The 11,511-nt window shown below is 37.9% G+C and overlaps 1 protein-coding gene across 1 annotated transcript in view; it reads right to left on the bottom strand.

The window, feature by feature from the left end:
• Positions 1-293: 293 nt before the first annotated feature.
• Positions 294-11,511, bottom strand: part of GC (GC vitamin D binding protein) — a 302,249-nt gene continuing 291,031 nt past the window's right edge. The window contains exon 13 of the mRNA XM_073590535.1: positions 294-461. The gene's annotated coding sequence lies outside the window, so the exon portion shown is untranslated. The remainder of the gene's footprint in view (positions 462-11,511) is intronic.

Raw genomic sequence — 11,511 nt, 5'->3', positions numbered from 1 at the left:
TAGATGTGCTCACTTGTACCCTGTTGCCTGCAGCTTTGTTCGGGTCCATTTGCTTTGAAGACTACAGAGGCTTTCTCACTAATTATAAATCCAAGAGGAGTAAGAAAAAGGACCGCGCTGTACTTTTGGTCAAAGTGATAAATAGCGATGTCAGATAATACTATTCCCAGGGCTACCAATGAATGAAAGATAGCAATTATTATTGTAAACTAGAGGGGTTTTTGTGCAAAGAAAGATATATTTTTCATCCGTCAAAACTTCCTACTGGATAGAACTAATGAAGCAAAATGAACTCAGAAGAAATTGAACATATTTTATTTGGTATTAGCTATAAAATAAATTGTGCAGCAACAACATTTCTGAGAGGAGCACTGCAGTATTATCCGTCACGGTTCTATCACTCCTGCTCCCCAAACTCTACTTGTTTCTCCAGTTATTAAAACTGACCGCAAACCACGTTCCTAAAATATAGAAAAGAAAAGAATTTTTAAGAATTCCTAAATTTAATTATGAATCAATAATCTGGCTAATGAAGAAACAACAGTTATCTATTCAGTGCCTATGTTGTCTGTAATGAGGATGAACTCATCCAAAATAGATTGCAAAAGGAAAAAAAAAGAATACCAAAATGTATGCAATTTTTACATACCGTACATACAATTTTAGAAAGCATACTTTGCAGCATTTTGTTTCACCCCTGCTTAAAATGTTAAACAGTACTGTACATATGCATTTATTACATTTTTGGTGTATTGTGTGTATATACAGTCATATGTAAAAGTTTTGGCACCCCTATTAATGTTAACCTTTTTTCTTTATAACAATTTTGGTTTTTGCAACAGGTATTTCAGTTTCATATATCTAATAACTGATGGACTCAGTTATATTTCTGGATTCAAATGAGGTTTATTGTACTAACAGAAAATGTGCAATCTGCATTTAAACAAAATTTGACCGGTGCAAAAGCATGGGCACCCTTATCATTTTCTTGATTTGAACACTCCTAACTACTTTTTACTGACTTCCTGAAGCACTAAATTGGTTTTGTAACCTCATTGAGCTTTGAACTTCATAGCCAGGTGTATCAAATCATGAGAAAAGGTTTTTAAAGTGGCCACTTGCAAGTAGTTCTCCTATTTGATTCTCCTATGAAGAGTGGCATCATGGGCTCCTCAAAACAACTCTCAAATGATCTGAAAACAAAGATTATTCAACATAGCTTTTCAGGGGAAGGATACAAAAAGTTGTCTCAGAGATTTAACCAGTCAGTTTCCACTGTGAGGAACATAGTAAGGAAATGGAAGAACACAGGTACAGTTCTTGTTAAGCCCAGAAGTGGCAGGCCAAGAAAAATATCAGAAAGGCAGAGAAGAAGAATGGTGAGAACAGTCAAGGACAATCCACAGACCACCTCCAAAGACCTGCAGCATCATCTTGCTGCAGATGGTGTCACTGTGCATTGGTCAACAATACAGCGCATGCATAACGCCTTTTTGTATGACCAAACAACTCAATCTTTGTTTCATCAGTTCACAGGACCTTCTTCCAAAATGTAACTGGCTTGTCCAAATGTGCTTTTGCATACCTCAGGCGACTCTGTTTGTGGCGTGCTTGCAGAAACGGCTTCTTTCGCATCACTCTCCCATACAGCTTCTCCTTGTGCAAAGTGCGCTGTATTGTTGACCGATGCACAGTGACACCATCTGCAGCAAGATGATGCTGCAGGTCTTTGGAGGTGGTCTGTGGATTGTCCTTGACTGTTCTCACCATTCTTCTTCTCTGCCTTTCTGATATTTTTCTTGGCCTGCCACTTCTGGGCTTCACAAGAACTGTACCTGTGTTCTTCCATTTCCTTACTATGTTCCTCACAGTGGAAACTGACAGGTTAAATCTCTGAGACAACTTTTTCTATCCTTCCCCTGAAAAGCTATGTTGAATAATCTTGGTTTTCAGATCATTTGAGAGTTGTTTTGAGGAGCCCATGATGCCACTCTTCATAGGAGAATCAAATAGGAGAACTACTTGCAAGTGGCCACTTTAAATACCTTTTCTCATGATTTGATACACCTGGCTATGAAGTTCAAAGCTCAATGAGGTTACAAAACCAATTTAGTGCTTCAGGAAGTCAGTAAAAAGTAGTTAGGAGTGTTCAAATCAAGAAAATGATAAGGGTGCCCATACTTTTGCACTGGTCAAATTTTGTTTAAATGCAGATTGCACATTTTCTGTTAGTACAATAAACCTCATTTGAATCCAGAAATATAACTGAGTCCGTCAGTTATTAAATATATGAAACTGAAATACCTGTTGCAAAAACCAAAATTGTTATAAAGAAAAAAGGTTAACATTAATAGGGGTGCCCAAACTTTTACATATGACTGTATATATATATACATATATATATATACAGTTGTGGTCAAAAGTATTGACAACCCTGCAATTCTGTCAGATAATACTCAGTTTCTTCCTGAAAATGATTGCAAACACAAATTGTTTCGTATTATTATCTTCATTTAATTTGTCTTAAATGAAAAAACACAAAAAGAATTGTCCTAAAGCCAAATTGGATATAATTCCACACCAAACATAAAAAAGAGGGTGGACAAAAGTATTGTTCGAAAAATCATGTGATGCTTCTCTAGTTTGTAAAATAGAAAAAACACGGCACTCAGTGTGGAGAGAGGTGCACAAGTCGGGTATCCAGCCATCTAACAATGTAGTACAAAAACTTGGCACTCAAAAGAAAAATTGATTTGACAGTTCCTTTATTGTAAAAGGCATATTGTAAAATATACTTCTTTTACTTCTTTAGACGTTTTCGGTCATACAATTGACCTTCATCAGAAACAGAATTTTTTCACAGTTGGTTTTAACTAGAATGAGTTTACAAGAAGACAAGACAGTATGGTTAGTGAACAAATAAGTATTTAACAAATATCTGAGCACCATCCGACCACGAATCTCACTGTATCCTTTATTTACCAGTGTCACACTTGTTGTTTGTTTTCAACCTCCTAGGGCACGTCTTTTACATATGTTCCTTACATACCATCACAGCACGGACTCTCTATCACCGCCCATGGAACCTGTGGAGTTTCACTAAGCTCACTTGAACCTTGTCTCAGGATTCGCTATTTCAGTATTTATCTAGTCATTGACCTTTCGTCTAAACTTTACATGATGTTCATACGGTCATTATCAGCATCCTGTTGCTCAGATATTTGTCAAATCAATTTCTCTTTTGAGTGCCAAGTTTTTGTACTACATAGCTTCTCTAGTTTGTGTAGTTAACAGCACCTGTAACTTACCTGTGGCACCTAACAGGTGTTGGCAATAACTAAATCACACTTGCAGCCAGTTGACATGGATTAAAGTTGACTCAACCTCTGTCCTGTGTCCTTGTGTGTACCACATTAAGCATGGAGAAAAGAAAGAAGACCAAAGAACTGTCTGAGGACTTGAGAAACCATATTGTGAGGAAGCATGAGCAATCTCAAGGCTAAAAGTCCTTCTCCAAAGACCTGAATGTTCCTGTGTCTACCATGCGCAGTGTCATCAAGAAGTTTAAAGCCCATGGCACTGTGGCTAACCTCCCTAGATGTGGACAGAAAAGAAAAATTGACAAGAGATTTCAATGCAAGATTGTGCGGATGTTGGATAAAGAACCTCCAAACAAGTTCAAGCTGCCCTAGGGTACAACAGTGTCAACCCGTATTATCCGTCGGCGTCTGAATGAAAAGGGACTGTATGGTAGGAGACCCAGGAAGACCCCACTTCTTACCCCGAGACATAAAAAAGCCAGGCTGGAGTTTGCCAAAACATACCTGAAAAAGCCTAAAACATTTTGGAAGAATGTTCTCTGGTCAGATGAGACAAAAGTAGAGCTTTTTGGGCAAAGGCATCAACATAGAGTTTACAGGAGAAAAAAGAGGCATTCAAAGAAAAGAACACGGTCTCTACAGTCAAACATGGCGGAGGTTCCCTGATGTTTTGGGGTTGCTTTGCTGCCTCTGGCACTGGACTGCTTGAGCGTGTGCATGGCATTATGAAGTCAGAAGACTACCAACAAATTTTGCAACATAATGTAGGGCCCAGTGTGAGAAAGCTGGGTCTCCCTCAGAGGTCATGGGTCTTCCAGCAGGACAATGACCAAAAACACACTTCAAAAAGCACTAGAAAATGGTTTGAGAGAAAGCACTGGAGACTTCTAAGGTGGCCAGCAATGAGTCCAGACCTGAATCCCATAGAACACCTGAGGAGAGATCTAAAAATGGCAATTTGGAGAAGGCACCCTTCAAATATCAGGGACCTGGAGCAGCTTGCCAAAGAAGAATGGTCTAAAATTCCAGCAGAGCATTGTAAGAAACTCATTGATGGTTACCGGAAGCGGTTGGTCGCAGTTATTTTGGCTAAAGGTTGTGCAACCAAGTATTAGGCTGAGGGTGCCAATACTTTTGTCTGGCCCATTTTTGGAGTTTTGTGTGAAATGATCAATGTTTTGCTTTTTGCTTCATTCTCTTTTGTGTTTTTTCATTTAAGACAAATTAAATGAAGATAATAATACCAAAGAATTTGTGTTTGCAATCATTTTGAGGAAGAAACTGAGTATTATCTGACAGAATTGAAGGGGTGTCAATAATGCACACTTATACAATGACTGAAAGGACCACCCACTGGATGAAAAACAAAAATAAATTGTGGATGTTATAAACTATGAAAACTCAGGTTATATTATTTTTTCACAAACCTTTAAATCAATCTGCTCAGCTTTCCCTGCTCTACAATATAATGCTTACTGATTGGACTGCATTTTCCAAAGGGGTCCAATACAGTCCTCAGGGACCTCTGAGTGTTATTCAAGTCTTTTGCAGGTAATTATAAGTTTTGCAGTACTGTGATTTGTGGCAAATTTATTTGCCTAACGTCTTATTTTTGGGAAAAATTCTGCAAAGTTGATAAATACAAATTTCAAAGGATCTGCTCATCTGTAGCTTCAAAATGTTTTTCCATTAATATGGGGAGGGGGCCATATGAAACATATAATGAATTGTTATTGCCAAAACTATAAAATGGCTCTAAACCACTTTGTTCTGTTTATGAAAAGACCCACTATAGTGTGAAAAACTATTAAAAAATCTCTGCCAGAAAAGTAAACAAGGAGATTGGTGAAGGACCTGGTCGGCAGAACTGGAGAGCAGCATGAGATTGGAAAGTAAGTATACAAAATAAAATGAAATTTTAAAAAGTAATTCCTACTTTCACCATTACACTATTATTGGGATATAAGTGTCATATCAGTTTGTTGCTTTCAATGTGACACACACACATTCTTTACGTTACAACATTGCAATCTTCAACTGTGCAATGACGGTCATAACCATAGTCTATGTGTAGCCCTAGCCTGAACCTGAATACTTGGCTTATTTCCAGTTGCAACTTTTTTTTTAATTTTTAAAGGATTAAAAACATTTCTAAATTAATCATCGACTTAATTATACTGACTAACAGAATAAGCCACTATAATTAGGATATTCTCCTGCAGTTATAAATCAGATGTGTTGCCATGATTTGGAGAATATTTAGAGGTTTTAATGATATTGCGGGCTGCATGTGGTCCCTGGACGCAGGCTGTGAACTCATGTCCTAGAATGACAGGCTTGTTGTTCTAGGACTAATTGTCTCCAATTTCAAACCATGTAGATTTTAAAATTAACTGTAGTCCTATACATCAATAAGAGATTACAAACTTAGGTTCCCTTCACATGTCCACTTAAAAAAACGTACACGTGAGATGGTCCGATTATACTATCCATGTGGTTTTCTGTTGGCCATCCTTATGTACGTGTGTATCATCCATGTGCTGCAAGATTCATGTAAAGGAATAGAATGCATTCAAGAAATTACAGATTTAAGATGTGCAAAGATAACAGATGGATAAACAGACAGATACTTAGATAGATAGATAAATAGATAAATAGATATCCATAGGCTATATGAGTTGTGCCTTACGTGTGTAGTAGAGGTGAGCAAGCACTAAAATGTTTGGATGCCAGTTATTCGAATCAAGCAATTTCTATTGCTCGAGTGCTCGTTTCGAGTAATGTGTATAATGAAAGTCAATGTGAAATCAGAGTATTTTTCTGACAGACCCTACTAGGAGGTATGGAGCAATGAAAATGTTGAATGGATAGAAAAAGTGCTGAATTGAATGAGAAAAGCATGAGGAAGACCACTGGAAGCATCTCTGACTCCCAGATTGCTGTTTAAATGGTGTCACACTGTTACTTCACTTTAAGGATTGACAATAAGGCATTCAAAATCGGAGAGAAATTGGAGTTAATAGGAAAAAATGTTAAGAAACATTTTTTTCCTGTATAATGACTTGTATAGAAGTCTAAATTTAAAAAGGATTTAAAAATAATATATCATTTAAGTAAACCAAAATTTGGGACTCAGATACACCCTGTATAAGACATAAAGGAGAGCCTCATGCACATTCTGTTAAAATTGTTATTTGGTTTTACTCCTAGACTAATAAAGGTTATGCACTACTGTAAGTGCAAATCATGCCAAAAATTATAAGCAGGGTCATACATACACCCTTGAAGGCACCAACTGTAGTGCCTCAAAAAATTAATAAAGTGTACTTGTGGTACGTCTACACTCAAAGGCTTTGCATGAAGCACAAAGCTAGGAAAAAATTATAAGTAGGGTCATCCAGTCATCTACAGAAAGTAACAATTGGTGGGCCTCATTCAAGTATTGAACATTACAAACACTTTATGTGCTGCTGTCATATGGTAGTGTGGAAAAGTTGTCAGCACTTTCTGTTGACAGGCGAAAGCAGCTGTCTGTTATGACCCCCGGTAGCACTAAAAACCCACTCAGACAAGGCATTAGTTGCTGGGCAGGACAAAACCTCCAAGGGATAGCAGGAAAGCTTATTAGCTCATTACAGGTGTCCAGCTTAGAGACCCAATAGCTGAAGGTTGCAGAGGATTGAGGGAGTATTCTGGTTTTGTCGGCCAGGTATTGCTTGACCATTTTTAAAAACTTTTCCCCCATTTTAACCCCTTTACCCCCAAGGGTGGTTTACATGTTAATGACCAGGCCAATTTTTACAATTCTGACCACTGTCCCTTTATGACGTATTAACTCTGGAACGCTTCCATGGATCCTGGTGATTCTGATAATATTTTCTCGAGACATATTGCACTTCATGATCGTGGTAAAATTTATTTGATATGACTTGTGTTTATTTGTGAAAAAAATGGAAATTTGGCGAAAATGTTGAAAATTTTGCAATTTTCATGCCCTTAAAACAGAGAAATATATCACACAAAATAGTTAATAAATAACATTTACTACATGTCTACTTTACATCAGCACAATTTTGGAACCAAATTTTTTTTTGTTAGGAAGTTATAATGGTTAAAAGTTGACCATCGATTTCTCATTTTTACAACACCATTTTTTTTAGGGGCCACATCACAATTGAAGCCTATATGATAGAAAATACCCAAAAGTGACACCATTCTAAAATCTTCACCCCTCAAGGTGCTCAAAACCACATTCAAGAAGTTTATTAACCCTTCAGGTGATTCATAGGAATTTTTGGAGTGTTTAAAAAATGAACATTTAACTTTTTTTCACAAAAAAATTAATTCAGATACAATTTGTTCTATTTTCCAATGGTACAAGGAGAAATTGGACCCCAAAAGTTGTTGTACAATTTGTCCTGAGTACACTGATACCCCATATATGCAGGTAAACCACTGTTTGAGCTCATGGCAGAGCTCGGAAGGGAAGGAGTGCTGTTTGACTTTTCAATGCAAAATTGGCTGGAATTGAGATGAGACACCATGTCGCATTTGGAGAGCCCCTGATGTGCCTAAACAGTGGAATCCACCCACAATTGACACCATTTTGGAAAGTAGACCCCATAAGCAACTTATCTAGATGTGTGGTGAGAACTTTGAACCCCAAAGTGCTTCACAGAAGTTTATAATGTAGAGCCGTAAAAATAAAAAATCTTTTTTTTTTCACAAAAATGATATTTTCGTCCCGATTTTTTATTTTCTCAAGGGTAACAGGAGAAATTGGACCCCAAAAGTTGTTGTACAGTTTGTCCTGAGTATGCTGATACCCCATATATGCAGGTAAACCACTATTTGGGCGCATGGCAGAGATCGGAAGGGAAGGAGTGCTGTTTGACTTTTCAATGCAGAATTGGCTGGAATTGAGATCAGATGCAAGTCGCATTTGGAGAGCTCCTGAAGTGCCTAAACAGTGGAAACCCCACAATTCTAACTCCAACCCTAACCCCAACACATCCCTAACCCTAATCCCAACCCTAACCCTAACCACAAACCTAACCTTTACACACCCCTAACCCTAATCCCAACCCTAACCCTAATGGGAAATTGGAAATAAATACTTTTTTTATTTTATTATTTTTCCCTAACTAAGGGGGTGATAAAGGGAGGTTTGATTTACTATTTTAGCAGGTTTTTATAGTGGGTTTTTATATTTGGCAGCTGTCACACACTAAAAGACATTTTTTATTGCAAAAAATAGTTTTTGCATCACCACATTTTGATAGCTCTTTTTCCATATTTTGGCCCACAGAGTTATGTGAGGTTTTGTTTTTTGTGGGATGAGTTATTGTTTTTATTGGTACATGACATTTTTGATAGCTTTTTATTGTGATTTTTGGGTGGCAAAATGAAAAAAAACAGCAACTCATGAATTTCTTTTGAGGGGTGTTTATACCGTTCCGTGTGTGGTAAAATCGATAAAGCAGTTTTATTCTTCGGGTCTGTACGATGACAGTGATACCTCATTTATATCTTTTTTTATGTTTTGGTGCATTTGTTCAATAAAAACTATTTTATAGAAAAAATAAATATTTTTGCATCGCTTTATTCTGAGAGCTATAACTTTTTTATTTTTACAGTAATGAAGCTATATGGAGGCTTGTTTTTTGCGGGACAAGATGACGTTTTCAGCGGCACCACTTTTTTTATATCTGTCTTTTGATCGCGTGCTATTCTACTTTTTGTTCGGCGGTATGATGATAAAACATTGTTTTTTCGCTGTGCTTTTTTTAATGGGGTTCACTAAAGGGGTTAACTAATGGGACAGTTTTATAGGTCGGGTTGTTACGTGTCAATAATAAATGTATACTTTTATTGTTTAGATTTTTTTATTCAAATTTTGATTTATTGATAGAATAAATATTTATTCTTTTTATTATTATTTTTAAATATTTTTACAATTATTTAATTTTTTTTAATTTCATTCTATCTTTTACACTGTGTCCCACTATGGACACTCATTTTGTGCAGGCTGATCACTTATATGGCTTGCAGATCTGCTTGCCATATAAGCTGTCAGCACTGCAGGGATTTGTCACTAACCTCAGAGACTTCCTGATATGCACTGACAGGAAGTCTCTGAGTTCTGGCAACCCAAATGTCGTCATGACGACATCGGCGTACCGTGGGAGCAATGGGGCCCCTCATCATGCCACAGGGTCTCCGATCCAAAGCCAGAGGGGCTATCCTATCACAGCTGACAACCCCTCTGCCTGCTCCCGGAACGCTGCGATCATGTTTGATCGCAGTGTGCTGGAGGTTGAAGTGCCGGGAGCAGTCCGTGACTGCTCCTGGCACTAAGTGCTGGGTGTCAGCTGTGAGAATCAGCTGACACCCGGCCACGATCAGCCGCGCTCCCCCCTTGCGTGCGGATCATCGCTCATGATGTACTATTCCATTCATGGTCATAGGGGCCCAGAGCATATGGACAGAATAGTGCGTCAAACGTCAGGAAAGGGTTAATAACAAATGGTCATCAGGACATGGACACTGGGATGGTGTCATGAAATTAGCCCCGGTCCTTGAAGGTGTACCTCTGCCTCTGGTGTGTGTCTCTTTCGCCTCTCTTCTTGGTTGGACAAAGAAGCTTGTCCCCTGCCACTAGCATTGTCTGATGGGAATTATTTCAACTTATTTTCCACAATAGCCTGCTGGTATAACATCATTTTAGAAGACAACTCCACCTCAGGAAGAAGTGATGCAAAGTTCTCCTTGCAGTGTGAGTCTAGCAGTGTGATCAACCAGTACTCTTTTTTTGTGCAGGATGAATGTAAGATGAGGGTCATGGGAAAGGCTGCAGTACATAAAGTCTGCCATATGTGCAAAGGTTCCTACAGTCAACACTTACCTGTCTCCACCATGATGACTACTCTCCATCTCCACCTCCGCCTCCACCTCTTCCTCCTCATTCCCCTTTTCAGCCCATCCAAGTAGGAGAGACGGGACAAAGCTTTTGTGGGTACTAGTGATATCAGCCTATTTTGCTATCAACTTCTTTTGTTTCAGCCAGCTCCTGTTCCTTCTCCTCTTCCTCAGCCTCCATCTCCTCATGGTTACCCAATCCATGCTGAGCACATGACATCCCCCATTACTAACCCAGGAATAAAAAAAAAATAGCCACAAATAGATTTTGTGTGTTTTGTTTGTGTATTCTTTTTTTTACGGGGTTACCTAAGTGGTGCTGGAACACGGTGGGAATGCTGCAGGCAGCTGATGACATTTAAATGTAAGTTCTAATATGGCTCTTTGAGTTTCCCCTGTGCTGTTCACATACATTGAAAGCTTTAACCATTTAATTCCAGCACCTCTAGGGGACTATGATATACTTATTCTACACTATGCATGTCTTTTTCACCTCCTGCAAATCCCTATGTTCCTCTGCATGTGTATCTAGCAACATCTGTTTTTTTGTCTTTTTCCTTTTTCTATGCATGTATTATGTTTATAATTAAAAAAATCTTTTTAACTGGCAAATATACTTCACAGGTTTTTATCTACCTTTTTGTGATACTGAAGTTCTAAATGAGTTCAGCCCTTTAGTATTGTTAGTTATGGGTGTTGTGTAGCTAATTCTTTGTGATAGTGCAATATGTGAGCATTTGGGGTCCCATTTTAAACTTTTGCTCAGGGCCCCACTTTGCCTAAAACCCGGCCCTGATGCTGGATTAGACTATAGAAGTTAACAGTTTTTTCGAACTTTGGGTCAGTCGCAAAATTAATAAATGTGACATGCTGGCACAAATTTCTGCAAGTTGTTTTTGTGTACGTTTCATTTGACCTTCAAAAGTCAGTATATATGTTATTATTACTGGCAAGAATATATGCATATGTCTCCATAGATTGTGCACATTATTACATTTATTTAAAACAGTCCGCACATTTCCTAAAGTGTTAACAGAATGTAAAACTGTGGTAATATTATTATTAATGAATTCAATATTTTTTTAAGTTATTGTAGATGCCCTGTTTCACGCAGAACATTAGGTTAAAAATAAGTCATAGTCTATGCTTAAATTTATTTATGATGCCATAATGGTGAGAAGAAGTCACTGTGTGCCGTGGTTTGAAATGATAAATGTTCTCCTCATAAGACTTTACTGTCGTAGATATGATGTGTCAAACATAACTCAGGAAA

Source organism: Dendrobates tinctorius, unplaced genomic scaffold, assembly GCF_039654945.1.
Source record: "Dendrobates tinctorius isolate UK_male_01 unplaced genomic scaffold, ASM3965494v1 ptg000011l, whole genome shotgun sequence".
In the NCBI taxonomy this organism is placed as follows: Eukaryota; Metazoa; Chordata; class Amphibia; order Anura; family Dendrobatidae; genus Dendrobates; species Dendrobates tinctorius.
This window is presented reverse-complemented; position numbering and strand designations above follow the sequence as displayed.